This window comes from Catharus ustulatus, chromosome Z, assembly GCF_009819885.2.
Source record: "Catharus ustulatus isolate bCatUst1 chromosome Z, bCatUst1.pri.v2, whole genome shotgun sequence".
Classification (NCBI taxonomy): domain Eukaryota; kingdom Metazoa; phylum Chordata; class Aves; order Passeriformes; family Turdidae; genus Catharus; species Catharus ustulatus.
Genome location: NC_046262.2, coordinates 47,999,753 through 48,016,923, shown reverse-complemented (window position 1 = coordinate 48,016,923; position 17,171 = coordinate 47,999,753). Strand labels below are relative to the sequence as shown.

At 43.1% G+C, this 17,171-nt stretch overlaps 1 long non-coding RNA gene across 1 annotated transcript; it reads left to right on the top strand.

Moving 5' to 3' along the window:
- Positions 1-279: 279 nt before the first annotated feature.
- On the top strand, positions 280-13,897 carry LOC117010520. The gene is made up of 3 exons (XR_004420699.1): positions 280-362; positions 7,960-8,031; positions 13,355-13,897. It is a non-coding gene; the product is annotated as an uncharacterized LOC117010520 (long non-coding RNA).
- Positions 13,898-17,171: the final 3,274 nt, after the last annotated feature.

The following is a 17,171-nucleotide window of genomic DNA, read 5'->3' as shown; positions in this document are numbered from 1 at the left end:
GACCCGCCGTGCGTGGAAGGCGGGCGGCGGGAAAGCGCTGGAGGCGGGTGGGTGGGGAGGGGGAAGAAGAAGACGGCGACGAGGATGAGGAAGAGGAGGAGGAAAAAGAGGAGGAAAAGGAGGAGGAGGAGGAGGGAGTAGCCCAGCCCGCCCTGCGGACGCGGCTCCTCCCCCTGCCCGCCCGCCGGTGCATGCGTGCTGCCGGCCCGCGCTCCGCCCGTTGCCGCTGTGGGGGGGGGGCGGCCCCGGGGCCGTTCTGCCCCGGGCACGTCACGGAGCGCGGGAGCTGCGGGAGCCGCGCCGTCGGAGCGCCTGCTTGCCGCTGGGTGTCCGAGGGGCCGAGCGTCGTGCCCAGCCTTGGGGTACGCAGACTGTCTTTAAAATACAGTCTGTTAGGTTATTTCTGTCTGATTGACCTAAATTTGCCCACAGGATCTAGGCGTCTTGTGAAATGCCCCGAAAGGGAACTTCCAATTTAAATAACCGATTAGAAATTTCATTGCCAGTCGTCTGATAACATAGTCCTTTCACTGCTCTGAAGAGCAGAGCTTCGCAGAAAAAAAGAATAAGGAAATAACTACCCATTTTACTTAATCCAGGGATAACCAGCTAATTTTACTTGGCAGTTGGGACAGAATCTTATCCTCTAAGAGGTTCGTACCTTCAAAAGTACCGTGAGATTCAAAAAAACTGCCTTGGCAACCTCTTTTAAATTGTGATGTTTGGAATGTCAGGGACCCGCAAAAGGAGGACACTCCCAGGATAACACTAGGACTTTACCACAAGGAGCTTCAGAAGAGAGGGCATGATTTTTGACCTCAGGTTGTTTGCTTAGCAGCCTCGCAAGCAAGTTGCCTTCTGAGGAAATGGGTGGCTGGTTCAAGGGACACACTTCTAAAGAAGTCTTCTCTGATGAACATACTCATTGTCGAGAAGAAACATACTGCTTCCATTGTCTTATAGCAGTTGTTTCTGGTTGTATGTTGAGAATTCTTCAAGAATGTGGGTACCTAGAACTTGGCAGATGAGGCAAGCAGGAAATAAGTGGTTTGCGAGTCTGAGAAGGGTTCCACACACTCCTTTGAAAGACTGTAAACTCACCTCCTGATGAAGGACATCTGCTCTCTGCAGAGACTTGAGGTGTAGCATTCCTAAAACTTTTTGGTGGAGATACATTTTTTTTAGACATATATGTGTGCAGTCCAACAGACGGACGAGTGACCGTCTTTCCCACCGATTCTTCTCTAAAATGCATTGGACAACTTCATGGCATAGAATCTTAAGATTTCACCTAAGAAGGATGGTAAAAGACTGCCAGTACTTTCTCCCTGGTACTTTCTTTGGTAATGCTGACATTTGACATATGCCTCCTGTAGGGACTAAAAGAGATCTAGAGAATGCCTAGACTAGAGGGTCTTCATGCTCTTTTTCTGTGTACTACAGAAAGTTTTGTAAACTCCCATTCCAAGGTATGGCAAGATAATAGTTACAGTAATTTCACGAATACAAGCCGCAGCAAGAAGACTAAAATTTTGGTGGAAACCCGGAAATGCGGCCAATATTCCGGTGCGGCTAATCTATGGACAAAAATGTGATATCTGCCCTTACCTAGTATCATGCTGGTCCAGTCCCGAGCCAAAACAGTCTGAAATCCATGGTTTCCCGTTGTTCCGACGATGAACCAATCAGAGAACAGCTTATTGTCTGCCTGTGGATGGCGGCATTACTGAGGGGCGGGGGTTGTTATCGGGGTGAGTTACCTCGGCAGTTCGATAAAAGTGTGTGATATTTCTCTGTACTTTTTAAAGTGTTTTCAGTCTTATGCGGCTACGGGGCTGGCTGGGCTCGCAGGGAGAGGGCTGGGGGAGCCTCTCTCCCCTCAGGGAGAGGGGTAGAACGGCCACTCGGCTCGCAGGGAGAGGGCTACAACGGCCGCTCCCCCCAGCGGGCTGCGAGGGCTACAACGGCCGCTCGGCCACGGGGCTGCGAGGGCTAGAACGGCCGCTCCCCCCGCGGGCTGCGAGGGCTACAACGGCCGCTCCTGTGCCAGCACGGAGATGTGGCTCCACTCGGAGCTCAGCTGCCTGCCTGCGTGGCTAAGTGGCTGTTTAAAGGCAACATGGATCCATTGGGAATGCTCGCAAAATGACCACACTATTGTTCCTGTCTTTTTCGGCTTGTAAATAAAGGGTGTGTCTTTTTTCACTTGGAAACAATGTTTCCGAGGTCGGCAGTAAGCCAGTAAGCCCCGGCAATCCCGCGATTGTGTTACTAAATGACGACTTTGTGAAAGTTCGCTGCAAACTAAAGTGCGGCTAATATTCCGGGTGCGGCTTATCTATTAACAAAGGCAACAATGTTGCCAACACACCAGCAGTGCGGCTTATATTCCGTGGGGCTTGTATTCGTGAATTTACTGTAATTATTATTATAATTATTCATATTATTATAATATTAGGATTATTATCGCTATGGTGTAATTTAAGGTGTGCCGAGTTGTGAATCTGTGTATGAACAATGAAGCTGACTGTGTTGATCCTAGCCAGTGCTTCTCAATTTCCTCTCCCTGTTGTGCCAATGACACATCAGTCTTGTCCAGCCTCATTTCAATCTTTGGAGTTTACTGTGCTCCCAAAAGTCATGTTAGTTCATGGGCTATTCTGCTAGTATTCTCTTTGTGCAAATCCTCACATTCTACTGTCATATCTCTCACTTTCAACTCTCAAGATCTCTTTTTAATATATATTTTAATACTTTTGTACCTAGTTTTCTGATGGTATTTTCAATAGTTTTGCATCAACAGATTACCCAGATGCTGGCTCAGCTACTAGTTTAATTTCTCTCACAACTGCATTACTTTAAAACTAAAATCAATGTGCAGATTATAATCCATGGTTTGATAGTATGTACTTGAGACTGGAAAACTATATCTGACCATACGTATTTCAGTTTTCTCCACCCAACCCTTTTCTGCAACATTACAAGGAAGAAGCCCGCATGTTTGGTTGCCTCTGTCATCCAAAGCACTGCAGTTGTTTAAGGTACTTAGATGATTGAAATCAGTGGTGTCCAAAGTGGGCCCATGTGAGATGATCTAATGGGGTGCAAGAAGAAAATACTAGAACTTCAGTAATGTATATATACACCTGATAAAACAAGTATGTGTACACTGGGTGTGCGTGCTCAAAAATGCTTTACTAATAGGGATGCACCAAAACAGTGAAGTTGTAGAAATCTTTTTATGTCACACACAAGGCTAAGTAATTGCTGTGCCCTGACAAATTTATCAGTAGAGACCATTGATTGAAATTATGCCAGGCTTTTTGTTGTTGTTTTAATGCAATAAGAGGATAGATTATTTGCTTTATTTGGCCATGTATCTTCCTCTAAATTCTTTTCCTGAGAAAAATTGCTGCACTGGTACTGTATATCTACTTCTCTTGATAATCCTGATTGCTTTTTTTTCCCTTCTGCATTTAAATAGGAGTCAAATAGGGTCATTCAGACTGCAGGGAATTTCTGTCCACTCCTGTACTTTATTTTTTATATCTAACAATTAAAACATTTGCCTAATTTGCCTTGTTGGATTTTTCTGTGTTTTTGAGCATCTTCTAAGTAAAGACCAGACTGTACTTATGTTGTGGTATGACACACTTCATGATACAGAGAGCCTGAAAAGCGACCGGTTGTCAGTCCTGGAGTTCACCTTTCTCTCTTTTCAAAGTGGGATTCTTTTGAGCTAATTTGGATATGTGGATTATAATTTGTTTGCCACAGAAATGTAACTATTTGGCAGGATATTATCGATAGTAGTCTATGAATGCCATGTGGTCTACTCAGCCCCTTCACCCCCCCACCCCAAAACAATGTAAGTTTTATTCTCATTAAGATAGTAGTTCGATATTCATGTTTCATATCCAGAAGTAACGTATGTTTGGAAAAAACCATGCTGCCACTGTTGAGAATGCAGTTTGAAACATAAAGAATATGCAGAATTAACAACTCTAACAACTCTGAGAAAGCATTTTCTTCATGACCCTCAAAAGTCACCAAAAGCCTTTTTGTTACCTGCTTATTAATTTCTCAGTACTTGAAGATTTGTTTGTAGGTGCATTCCTGACCCATTTCCAGATACTTGATGGCACAAGTTTCTAGCTTCTGCTTGTCTTACAAAAAAACAAACAAAAAAACCAAAACAACAACAACAAAAAAAAAACCAAAAAAGAGAAAATTAATTTATTGAAGAATAAAGGTAGTGTTTACCTAGAATATAGGATAATGTTGATCCAGAAGGGAATGCAAGGGAATGCAGATGGCAGCAGGGAGAACTGTCAATACAGATCCACTTGCCAGAGTGCAAGTGGATAATTTGGATAACGCTGCATGCTTCCTTGCATTTTAACCTGAATTAAAATGTAAGAAAAAAATGCAGTGATCGCAACATTGATTTATAATATTGATGCATAAAACATGTAGCATTTTTCCTGCTGATGATCTCATTAGATTTGCTGCCTCTTTTTTTAAAGCCCCCACTCTTAGCAGCAGATGAATTTTGCTCCTGGGATGAAGAGGGTTTGCTGTACTGGGATCAAAGTGGGAATTACTCTGAACCTTTTTAGAAATCAGGTCAATACCTAAGTGTGAATTTACATACTAACTTTCTAATGTATTTGTCTAACAGACTGGAACAAAAGCGCGTGTGATGACAGTGGGAGAATCAAAGGATCCTTGGTGCCCTGCCATTTGTTTAATCCTTTGGAGTCTACATCAGTGCTCACAGCACTCCTCCTTGTTAAATATTAGCCCAGCCCACCATGCTATCTTACAGACTCAGTTGAATCTCCTTCTAGACATACAGCCTGAAAAGCAAATTTACTGATATGGATGTCTCCCCATGTAATCAGATTACTTTTTCTGCTGTGCTGGTAGGTAGGATTGACCAGTTTAGTTTCTTTTCTTCATAATCTGGAGGTTGAAGGCTGCAGAGGCTGACAGAATCTCCATTGAGAGCTGGCACTCAATGTGAAAGTACTAAGGGAGATTTCCAGGCCTATCATAAGCAATACCAGGGATATCTCCCTAGACACTTTGGCTTCATTCATTGAGATTGCAAACTCAGTCACTATAGGCCTATAATCGTCCTTTAATAAAATAAGCATTCAAAAAATGCAATGCAATGCAATAGAAAAAAAAGTAGAATAAAATAAAATAAAATAATGTTATAAACATTTCTTAATCTGGGAAAATATGTAAACTGTCATAACTCTAAGGAAGTATTCGTTCTTCGGACATTTGTTGTCTTTTCTTGCTTCTTTTCCAGTATGTCTAAGCATGCTGTATATCCTATATATCTTTTCATTCTGTTAGATTTTCAGTACCTGGGCTTAATTTTTTTTTTTAAACACTTTTTAATTTTTAACATTATTCTTTCTGGTGGATTTCTGTTGTTGATAACCTTTCTATTATCCTCTGGTTTCAACATCACATTTTTTTCTTAAATCTCACGGTTTATGACTAAGGCTGATTCTAAAGTTAGGTAGCCGTGGGGGAGTTTACTGAAGGTGTTCTGAATTTTAGGAGTTTTGGATTCTCAGTTCAGTGGAATTTGAAGTCCTTTCTGGTCCATCCAATTCTGTGTCCTCATAGTCGCAGCAGTGGTATTTCCAGAACATTTACAGTGCTTTTTCAAAAGATATTTTCTCTATCATCAGAATTCCATCAGAAAGAAGCTATGCAAGGTCCTTTCTTCACATGTTGAAGAAAACCTTCTTTGCAGTGTGTTCCAACGATGCACATTGTTGGGGACTGGAACTCGTGGAGGGATGATGTTCTTCTGTCGGCACCAGAGAGCAAGCAGCCAGCTTGGGCAATTCAGACTCTGCTGTCTCGCTGCCTTTTCACAGCTGTCAGTGCTACTGTTCCCATGAGTGTGTTGCAGGGGCAAAATCAGTGTCCCCAAGCTCTGAAAATGGTACCCTCTGGCTATTACTGCTGCAAAATTCACTCTGAAACAGTTTTTGATTGTGAAATGTAGCTTCTTGGGTTGCTACTGGTGTCAGTAGAACCAAGAGGCAAAAAGCAAGAGAGGCAAGAGACCAGAGAGAGCCTGGAGTCACGGCAACAAACAAGAGAACTCAGCTCGGGTGACTCTGACTTCTCAAAGGAACCAGCACCCTCCTCTGCTACCCTGCAGTTTCATTTCTGGCTGCAGGGCCTTGAAGAGACAGTAACAATTTTGAGCACAGAAAGATAAGGAACACAATATCATTTTGAGGTATCCAGTGTGGGAAACGGAAAGATAGTAACTTGCACTGATACTGAAGGGTTTGATTGGCAGCCTTGGAAAAAGCTTGGATTGATGTAAAAATAGAAGTATACAGACATTAAGCAGGAAAAATTATAGACTTATGTTCCTTTTAAGTAAGTTGTAAGTAAGAATATGCCTTAAGTAAGTAAGAAACTGTATTAGATAAGATGGAAAAGAATTTTATAGTGTTGTAGTAGTAATTGTATAGGGTGAACTAGGAGTTTAAGTGTTAAAGTAGAAACATATGTGTGTGCATGTCGTAGTAGCTCATTGGATAAAAGTATACACAATGTGGCAAAATTAAGTGAAGGTGATGGGTTAGAAAAACAAAATATACTTCATAGCAACTCTCCAATGGAATAAAATGTTATATATGGCCTTGAAACAAAGAAACCCGTGACTGCTTTGGCTATGGGTGGATTCTTGCTTCTTTAAATCTCACAACCTCAAGTCTGATGAATTTTGAAACGTTAAATCATCTTTAGCAAAATCATAGTCCCATCCCTTCATTCAAGGCAACGATAATACTCAGGATAGTGGTTTATCTCTCCCCTGTTTTTCCACTTCACTTGATATTTCACTTCAACATTTGAAAAGCACAACAGATCATAATTACACCTAAGAGTGTAGTTAAATATTGAAAATATTTCTTTGCTTTTTTCGAAGGGATTAGCTTTTGCAAGACAAAAGCAATATACCAATGAGCAGTGTTTTGACGTAATGGTTACTACAACTCATAAAAAAACCCTAAAGATAAAAGAGTATGGCAGAGCTCAAGGAAGTCTGATTTCACTGACTCTATTTGTGGGTGGGGGGTTTTTTGTTTGTTTGGGGTTTTTTGTTGTTTGTTTTGGTTTGGGTTTTTTTTTGACTGGTATATTTGGGAAATTTTCACTCTTCCAGTCCACAGAAAGTCATACACACAGCTGGTGGATATTTAAGTAGACAGTGTGATAATAATGTTCTGCAGGTGCAACTGCTGATTTTGAGACCTCATTTCTTAGCTTCCTCTTAGCCAAATTAGGAATTAGATAACTGTGCTGCAAGTTTATGCAACAGATATATCTCGATGATTTTATCTCTGGCTGATTCTGTGCTATAGACTCTTCTGGAGCATGCAACTTTTAATGCCAACATTATTTTTTGTACCTGCGGTTTTGTTCATCTGTAGGAGGAATAGGAAAGTGCGTCTATTTTACTAATACCAGAGATAGTTTGGTGGAACAGGAGTGATTTGTCAGTACAATACAGCAGGCTCACTATATTATACTTTTTTCTTGACAAAGGCAGAGATACCTGTGTAGACTTAGCTGTAGCACTGGCATCTTGTAATCTGTTTTGATTTACTTATCTTAAACTTCTTCTTGTGTCCTTTGAAAATCAGGAGACCAATTGAGATTAAAAATGCTTTTCTAATGTCAAAGAAAAAATTCAATCTTTGACAAAAAAGAGAGTCAACAGTGTATATGTAGGATGGGGTCACTGGGGAGAAGGAGCAACAGACAGGAAACCTGGGCACCTGTGAACTACTGGAGCAGTACAATGCATGGAGGCAGACTGGGAATCTATCAGTAAATCCACTAATCAAACACCTCTACTTGCCTAAATCCCAGCTAACAGGTCATATCTTCCACTTTCTGTTTCTTCCACAGGACTGCTTGTCAAGTACAAACCGGGACTATGCTGAGAACCGAGATTCAACTTGCCATTCCACATCACTTGAGGTATAAAGTGTGTAGCCCAGTTAGTTGACCTGCATGCTCAGCAATGTTGGAGCCATATTGAGGAAAGTGGAATTGAAGCCAATTCTTGATAGGATCCGAGCCTGGAGTGAGGAAATGAGTGTGCTTAGTAAATTAGCAGAGTCACTCAAGAAAACAAAAGAAACATAACTGTGATTGCCATCAGTCTCAAAATTGCCACTCAAAATAGTTAAAATTATGTAACTGAGATTAAGAAATCGTTATAAAAGGTGACAGCCAACAGAGGAGCTCAATTAGTCCTAATATTTTATAACATGTGTAACTTGGGTCCTTTTGTAATTGATTGTGAAACTCTTAATTGTAATGGAGCAAAGTGTAAACAATATGAGCATTGCATACTTGCAATTGGACAACAGAATGAGGCCAAAGACAGAAAACGAAACCATACCAGAACCTTGTAGAGATACCTGTGGATGATACCAAATACCTGTTGTTCTCTTTTGAGGAAGCTGATTTTATGGCAAACAGATAATCTAGATGAATATCTCTTCCCAAGGGAGGTACCAACAATGCACAGATGAGACAGCATAGAAAATTACATTAACAGTCACAGGGCATCAGGACAACTGAAATCATGAAGAGATTGTAGTTTGCATTTTTCCATTCTCTGTTTTTCTGTGCTATACTTTGGGAAAAAATACCAGAGTTTTGTTAATAAGGAAAACAGTGTGTTTGCCCTCTAGACTTGAGACTGGCTTCCCAGAATATTTAAAAGGTACTCTAAGTGTCATTGCTGATAAAATTCCAAAATAATATTAAGTACTGAAACTGGTAATGAGAGGAAAATACAAAAATCTGGGGAAATTCTGTCTACAGATGTTCTTGCTGTATCTCTTGCTTGTAGTTTCAGCATCTCACAGGAATTTACCTGGAAAACATTGACGACCTTTTGGTCATGATATCTCACCATGTCTTGCAAACAGACATCTAGAAAGTTTTGTGTCTGTGCATTGGGTATGAATACCTTCACACTGTATAGCAAAACACCTAAGTGTTATGTGCAATTTTGTTTGTTTCTTCTGCACATTCAGGTTCTGTGACTTTGCCCTGTAGTAGAAAGACAGGAGAGAGTGGCCAGACCTTTACCGGAGGTGCAGGGCACAGGCAGGAGGGTGCCCATGAGCAGTTAAGCTACAAGTTGAGAAGTTTAGAGCAGCCTTTTGGTGGGTGCCTGCTGGAGATCTGATTTACACTGCCAGGAAGACAGTATTGTAGGAGCAGCAGGGAAGGTCCTCAACTGTTCTTCCTCTGTGTTTGCTTAACAGCACAATGGGAAAATCCTTGGGAAAATGGTTTGCTTACCCACAGCCTAACCAGCTTTGTTTCAGTTTAGACATTAGTGGTATTTCACAGGTACTAAACTGTACTGACTGAGCTACACTGTGTGGAAAATAATTTTGGTTTAGGTTTGTAGCCTGGGCCTGGACTTAATAAGTCTAGTGCATAGGCAGTAAGGGATAAGTTAGGACAAGTTTTAAAGATTATACCAGTGATATTTCTGTGGAGATCCTGAGAATGGCACAAGTGACTTGTAATCCCTATTTTTGGGAGTATACCAGAAGCTTTTCATTGATATCTTATCATGGGAGTTTCTAAGATGTCTCTCCCATAAACTTTACTGAAAACAGGATCATGGAAAGGCAGTGGTGAGATACAGCATGGCTCTGTTGTCTGTTTTCACATGATGGCTGGGCCCTGCCTAGGATTCTTGCCCACTGCTTCCCATTTTCTTCTTCTCTCATCCTCCCACAAAGGATGCAACCCTCCATAGTAGAGGGTCATGGTGATTCTGTCCCTGTACCTCTCCTGTGATAAAGAAATCATAACAACCCTGCCATTTAACCCACACATTTCATTCATGTTAGTAGGAACACTCTTTACTTGGGCTTTAGAGCAGCACTGAAGCCGTTAGAAAATGTATTGGAAAAAAAATTTAAAAGCCCCACCAAAAAAATATGCCATGGCTTATGGCTTTGAAACTCAGCTTGGCACATCCACTGCTTAATTGGTTTATTTTACAATTCTCTCTATAAAGAGAGAACCAGCACACATTCATGCCCACCTCTGATTTTTATTTTTCTCCAATTGCCTTGATGCTGCCTTCAAATATCCAGGATTAGTGAGCATTTCTAGCATGACTTCTGGCTGAGCAGATGAATGCGAGTGCACTGATTTGTGCTTTCCAGCTTGCAGCTGTTTTGTAGCAGTGCTAGGGTGTGCTTTAGGAAAAAAAGCAGACAAAGAATTGGCTTGTCTGCATGCTGCTGTCTTTTGTCGTGTCCAGATTTGGGCAGGAGGCTTTGGGTGGAAGGCTTTCTATGCTTTTGGCTCTCATCTCCCCTTTGTGCAAGGACTCTTCTCATTTCAACTGTAAAATTTGTCATACTTGTAAGTGCTTGTGCCAAGCCAATGGGTTAGTGACTCTGGGGAGGTTACAGTCATGAACTCTGGCCTTTATTAAAGGATTTGAATGGGTTGCTTACAGGCTCAGAGCTGCAGAGAATATGTATGCAGAGCCCACTAGGCTGTAATTATATGCTTTTGTGTGACATTTTAGCTGGTGCCAGTGTCTGGACATTCTGCTTGGTCCTACTCCTCTCAAAATTTCAAATCAAAATTTCAAATATTTTCTTATGTTGTGGGCAATGAATTTTATATTTTTGGATTAATTTCTTCTCCCCATGTTTTAACTACTGTTTATACTTTGGAGGAAAGAACCAACTCATTCCTGTCAGGTCTAAAATACCTTTTGGGAAGGCTTTTTGCCTTCCCTTCCTTTTCTGCTCTTTAGCTGTGGATGTCAAGCCCCATCCCACTGTAGTACAACTAATTATTTCTGCTTTTAACTGTGGCACGTAAAAATCCCTCTCCCGTTTCCTTCTTGTGGTCAGGTTTTGTGAAATTATGTCACATTACCAGGGTATCAAAGTGCATAGGTGGGGCACAAGGGAAGCCAACCTGTTGTAAGGTACTCAAGGGCTGACAAAAGACCCAAGTGAGGCTGGGGTCACACCCTGTCAATTGAAGGAGTTACCTGGCAGCTCACAGGAGCTAGTGGTAGAAATAATCCTGTGGACCATCTTTCTAGAAAACACAGCATTATAAAAATGTGCTCTTAGCTAAGTCCCCAAAAGTTGAAATGGTAAGAACAAAACAGCTGCAAAGGTTTATATTAATCTTTGATGTACTTATTGCAACAAGTGGAATATGTAAAAGTTTTCTTAAGAAAGGATGTTCTTTGATGTTTGGTCTTTGTATACTTTCAAGTCTAATCAACAAGAAGGGAGATTTAATCTGTGAAACAGATAGTAGCTAACAAGCAAACTCTAAATGATGCCCATGGATCAGAAAAATAAATCCTTGTTTAATTGTGGGGCTTGACGTTCTTCAATGATCTCAATTCTAGGGGGAGGTTTAACAAGGCTTGTGAAAAAAGGATGTTCACCGATACTGGACACAAAGAATGCAGAATTTATGTGACATCTGGTAGAACTCCCAAGATAAGGGAGGAACTAATGAAGCCAACTCAGCAACTGTGCTGAAATTAGCTCTGACTTGGGTGAAAGGTAATTCCTGTAGGAGAATGTGCGCCCACCGGCTCACAGAGCACCAACTCAAGAAACCCACTGACTCAAAAGAAGAGAAGGACTGAGCATGCAGAATAATTAGCATGGGAAGCAAGAGAATCATCAACCAGTAGAAGACAGGATACTAATTAATTAGAACTATATAACAATTATGTAACATTGTGGCAAATGAATACTAGTTCCTTTGTTTGCTGTAGTAAAAAGCTTTAATATCAGGTATGCTTGATTTGTGGAATTCCATCAGGCATCCATGCTTGTGCAACCTCGAAATAAACAATCCATGTCTCTCTAGAGTGTGTAATTATTGGCTTGTTGCACACCAGGTAATGAATCCATTTTTTGCAGACAGCAATCTATTAGTAAATATTCTGTCATCACTGAATTACTGTACATGACTATATCTCCACCAATGACTTTTTCTTCCCCATAAAAAAAACAATGTTTGTATTAATGATTTTCAATATATGGCACCACTTACATTACTGAAATTTAAATTTTAGGTATAGTCTTACAGCATGTTGTAACTTTAGGGATCACAAAACCATTAATCCACACATCATTTAATGTCTGATATAAGATGAATTCTTTCTACTTAGGGGAATGAATAGGAGCTCTCTGTTAATGTTTATCACCCACTGAAGAATCTTAGCACCTGCTAACAGCAGCTTTGATTTTTCTGAAAATTACCTGTGCACAATCTCATCAGCATCCCTTTGCTCAGGAGCCCCGGTGTTACACAGATGTTTTTTCATCTGCTTTTTTTAAGGTTACATGACCACTTCCTAATTTTCACACTTTTTAAGTTCCAGTTGATGGTGAAGCAAGAACTGGAGATGTGCACATGGGTATATGTTTAGATGGTGAATCACCTGTCTTTAGATTAGCAGATTCCTTCTGCTGAGCCTTGTGCATGCTCACCTTTTCAGAAAGGAGAAAAGCATTGGGAGGAGCTTCTGGCGTTTTTGCAGTGGCTTCATTCATCAGCTCGGCAGAACTTTGCAAGGCAAGGCAAGGCAAGGGGTCCCAGGACAAGTTCTTATACTGAAAATGCTGTGGTTCCCAAATAGCAATGATTAGCAGTAGTTAGGTTTTCAATGTAAGGACAGAGAGTTAAGGTGTAGTTTTCTGGTGAGAAGGTTTTGTACTTATTTTATAACTTTCAAAAGTGAGAGCTAATTACTGAACCTTTCCGTGGTCATTGTAACAATGGCGTTTGCTCGTCTTTAGGAACAGAGAGACTTCCCTGAACTTTAGACTTTGCAGAGTCATGTAAGATTTATTTTTTATTTTATTTTTCCCTTCCCCCCGTGCCCCAAATCAATTAGAATATTTTAAAAATCCATATTTTTCAGGGTTGTCTTTGAAGCCCATGTTTTATAAAGAATTATCCTTCTCATACAACCAGAAAAAAAACTTTCCAAAAAGCCTTAAGTGGATGCTTTGTAGCCCAGAAGCTTCTGGAACAGAAACATCAACACTGTGAAAGGCAGTGTTTGAAAGTCAAAGTTGCCAGGGTAGCCTTGGTTCAGGCCCTTTGAGGTTGGGCATTATGCTATCAGCTTTAATTACATTGTTGTGTACCTTTTTTGCTACTTAAAATTTTGTCTTCTGTTGTGCTAATGTTTGTAAACCTTCCAGTGTTTGATTTTTTTGTTAATGGTCCCTTAACCTCCAACTCTCGCTGCTCTACATCCCAGGAATTCTCTTTAGGCTTCCACCTTTACTGAAGGCTGTCAAGCTCCCTGTGAGTTTATCGAAGACAGTGTTCCTAGGCAATTCTGCTGCCTAATCAACTGCTTCTAACGCCTTGGAATATTATTCACGTTTGCTATTTGCCTGGATGAGACAGTATTGTATTTACTGGACTTCTGAGGAAAATTCCAACCCAGGTTATGGCCAGGAGGAAGACTGATGGACAAGTACATCTAACCCTAAGCAGCAGTCCCAGATGAGGCTCTTTGAGCTCTTCTGGGCCACAGAAGCTGCCCCAGCACCTGCCTCCCATTGCAGCACCTTGTGGAACTCAGCAATTTTGCAGTGTACAACACTCGGGCTGCCAAAATCTGGCATTAGGGTCTGGGTTGATACTCCCCTCCTCCAAGCTCAACCTTCACCTGGTGAGAGGTGCAAAGGCATTCGACATGAGGTGAATTTTACTTGAGATAAATTTTCAACAGTTATAGACCTCTGTACATACTTCTTTGTACTTGTATGCATGCAGGGATTGATTTAAACATGATTTTCCTTTGTATGTTTCATTCATGCAATAAGTAAAATAGTGAATCTTACACTGAACTTCCTAAGTTATGCTTTTGGAAATTTATATTAAACCTTATTAAAAAAAAAAAAAATTCAAAAACAACTCTGATGGTGATTGTGCAAAATTAATCACTCATTCATGACAGAAAGGTGGAAAAGTGGAGACATAATTTCTTGGGATTTTTAAAAAGGAAGCCACCCCTTAAACTAAATAATTTCACATCTGTAAGGCGTACCCTTTTGACTAAAATTTTGGTCTGAACCTGGAAGTGCACCTTATAGTCCGGTGCGCCTTATATAATGCACAAAGTTGCGAAATTTGCCAATCCAGAAGTGCGAGCCATGAGCAGAGCCGCGAGGGGGGGCGGCGCCAAGGGAGTACCAAGCTGCGAGGAGGGGCGGGAGTGGATGGCCGCAGCTGGCAGGAACCGCGCGGGGCGGGTGGGACTGGGCAGCCGCGGGCAGCCCCCAGCCAGCTGGAGCCGCATGGGGAGGGAGGGAGCAGGCAGCCCCTAGCCGCCCTGAGTCGCGGGCGGCCCGACCCGCCCTGAACCGCAGCAACCCTGAGGTGAGCCGCAGCTACCCTGAGCCCCGCCTCACCAGCCAGGGGTGGGCGAGAGTGCTGGGACCCATGCACAGGGAGGATGCATGGGGCTGCATTTAAAGGCTACACCAATCTGTGAAAAATGTTTGCAAATTGAGCACCTGCCAGTAAACTCCACAATGGTGGGATTCCGTTACTAATTCATTACTTTGTTGCACACGGCACAGATCTTCGCTGCAAAAAAAGGTGCACCTTATAAGCCGGTGCACCTTATAGTCGTGAAATTACTGTAATTGTCTTCTTGAGATGTCCTGACCACTTTTCACATGGTTCTTGAACAAGGATAAGGAGTTCTGACACTTTTCTTATTATTTGAATTAAAGGAGTGATTGGTCATGGTAGAAACCAAATTGACTTAACTTTCCTAAAATACTAAACAACAAATTCACAGATGTGTAATGCTGGTTGGGCTACTGGCCTCTCTTCCTTGATGACATGCAGCACTCTCCTTTTCCTCTCCTTTTCCAGTCTAAAAGACTGAGTATTAAATTTGAAGATGCTCAAAGAAGAATCAAAATCCCAGGCCTATAGTACTGTCATATTTTTAGTTTGTTCTGCTAGCAAGCACAGGCTTTGTTCTTGCAGCAGCTATTCATCTGCTATAAGATGGATGAGAATTGTAATCAGCATTTTCCTAGTTCCCTCTAAGAGCTCTTTGAGCGATGCTATCTTGGACCTCCTTTATGAGGAGCTAAGCACTCACACTTTTCAGGAGCTGCTCAACTTCTCAGAGGACACAGACCATGTAGCAAATGACAAAGTATTTTTCTAATGAAAAGAATATGTTGGATTAGAAAATAAATTACTACTTAAACAAAGCCTTTGAGATTGTTCTTAGAGAAACAGAGACATTGGAAAAGAGGAACAATAAGAACATATTTTAAAAATCAAAATCTCATGGAAAAAGATCTTTGTGGTTGGGGGGATGGAATACAGACTCCAGTTTCACCAGCTGTAATTGAAACCATAAACTTCTGTTGTGATCTGATTAAAAAAAATCCAGGAATCCTTATGGAAGTCATTATTCAACCTCCTGGTGCATCATTGAAAGAGAGAAGAAAGCTCCAGTATCACAACTTACTTCAAAGGGGCAAGCTCCTTTACCTTCTGTGAGTTCCACTAATTTTACTAATTAGTAGGGTAATGTTGTTTTCCCAGATGTGAGCTCATTACCTGATACACAGAACCAATTCACACTGAGGTGAGGTATTTCTATCTTTTATTCTAAATAGGCAGCTTGGTGGTAACCCATTCAGTTTTTTACACTATTTATACATTTTAACAATGTATAAATCAGCATTCATTTGTTACAATTACAGTAATTTCACTATTATAAGCCGCACCTGATTATAAACTGCACTTCCAGGTGTCAGCAACTTTTCGTTCTTTGTCCATATAAAAGCCACACCTGATTATAAACCACACTCTTGTTTGCAGCAAGGACCCGTGTGCAACAAAGTAATGAATTACTAACAGAATCGCAGGATCGCGGGGTTTGGCTCGGGGCCGGGTGGGCTCAGCCTGCTTGGGGCTGCTGATGGGGCCAGGTGGCCCAGTTCAGCACTGCCGCTCTGCGGGGCCACTTGGGGCCGGCTGCTGCTGCCGCTGCCACCTCCTGGCTTGCTCGCCCCGGCCCGGCGCTGCCCCGTGGTGCTGGTGGGAACCTGCTCAGACCCACGGTGGGAGGCGGGGACGGAGCCCGCCCACACCTGCGGCAGCGGCAGGAGGGAGGCACGGAGCCCCCTGGCTCTTCCCCAGGCCACGGGGCTGGCAGCACAGAGCCCACCGCCTCCCCCTCTGGGCTGCCGGCAGGAGAGAGCCCCCCGCCTCCCCGCCCCACCCCCCCCGCTGCCAGCACGGAGCCCGCCTGCATCTGCTGCACAACAGAGTACAGTAAATTCACGAATACAAGCCGCACTGAGTATAAACCGCATCTCTGGGTGTTGGCAAATATTTTGGTTTTTGTCCATAAATAAGCCGCACCTGAATATAAGCTGCTCTGTTGTTCGCAGCGAGGACCCGCGTGCAACAAAGTTGCCAAATAGTAACAGAACGGGGTTTACTGGCTCAGCTAAGGCAGGGCGGGGTTTACTGGCTCAGCTAAGGCTGTGCGGGCTCGGCCCACTAGGGGCTGCTGACGGGGCCAGGTAGCCCAGCCTGGCGCTGCCGCTCGGTGGGGCCACTGGGGGCCAGCTGCCACTGCCACTGGGCTCAGTCACCACGGCCCGGTGCTGCCCTGTGGTGGCAGGCAGGGACGGAGCCCCCCACCGCCTCCCAGAGCTGCGGCAGGGGCGGCCCGGGTCCCCACTCTCCTCCCCGAGCCGCGGCAGTGGCGGGCCGGGTCCCCCGCTGCCTTCCAGAGCCGTGGCAGGGGCGGCCCAGATCCCCCCTCTCCTCCCCGAGCCACGGCAGTGGCGGGCCGGGTCCCCCGCTGCCTTCCAGAGCCGCGGCAGGGGCGGCCCGGGCCCCCCTCCTCCTCCCCGAGCCACAGCGATGGCGGCGCGAGGCCCCCCCCTCTCTCCCCGGTCTGCAGCAGAGGAGGGAAGGAAAGAGCTCTCCTGCCTCTCTCCCCGCCCCCCGTGCTGCCTGCAGGGATCCAGGCTCCGCCCACAGTGCAACAGAGTAGCAATCTGTAACAATCGCAAAATGCC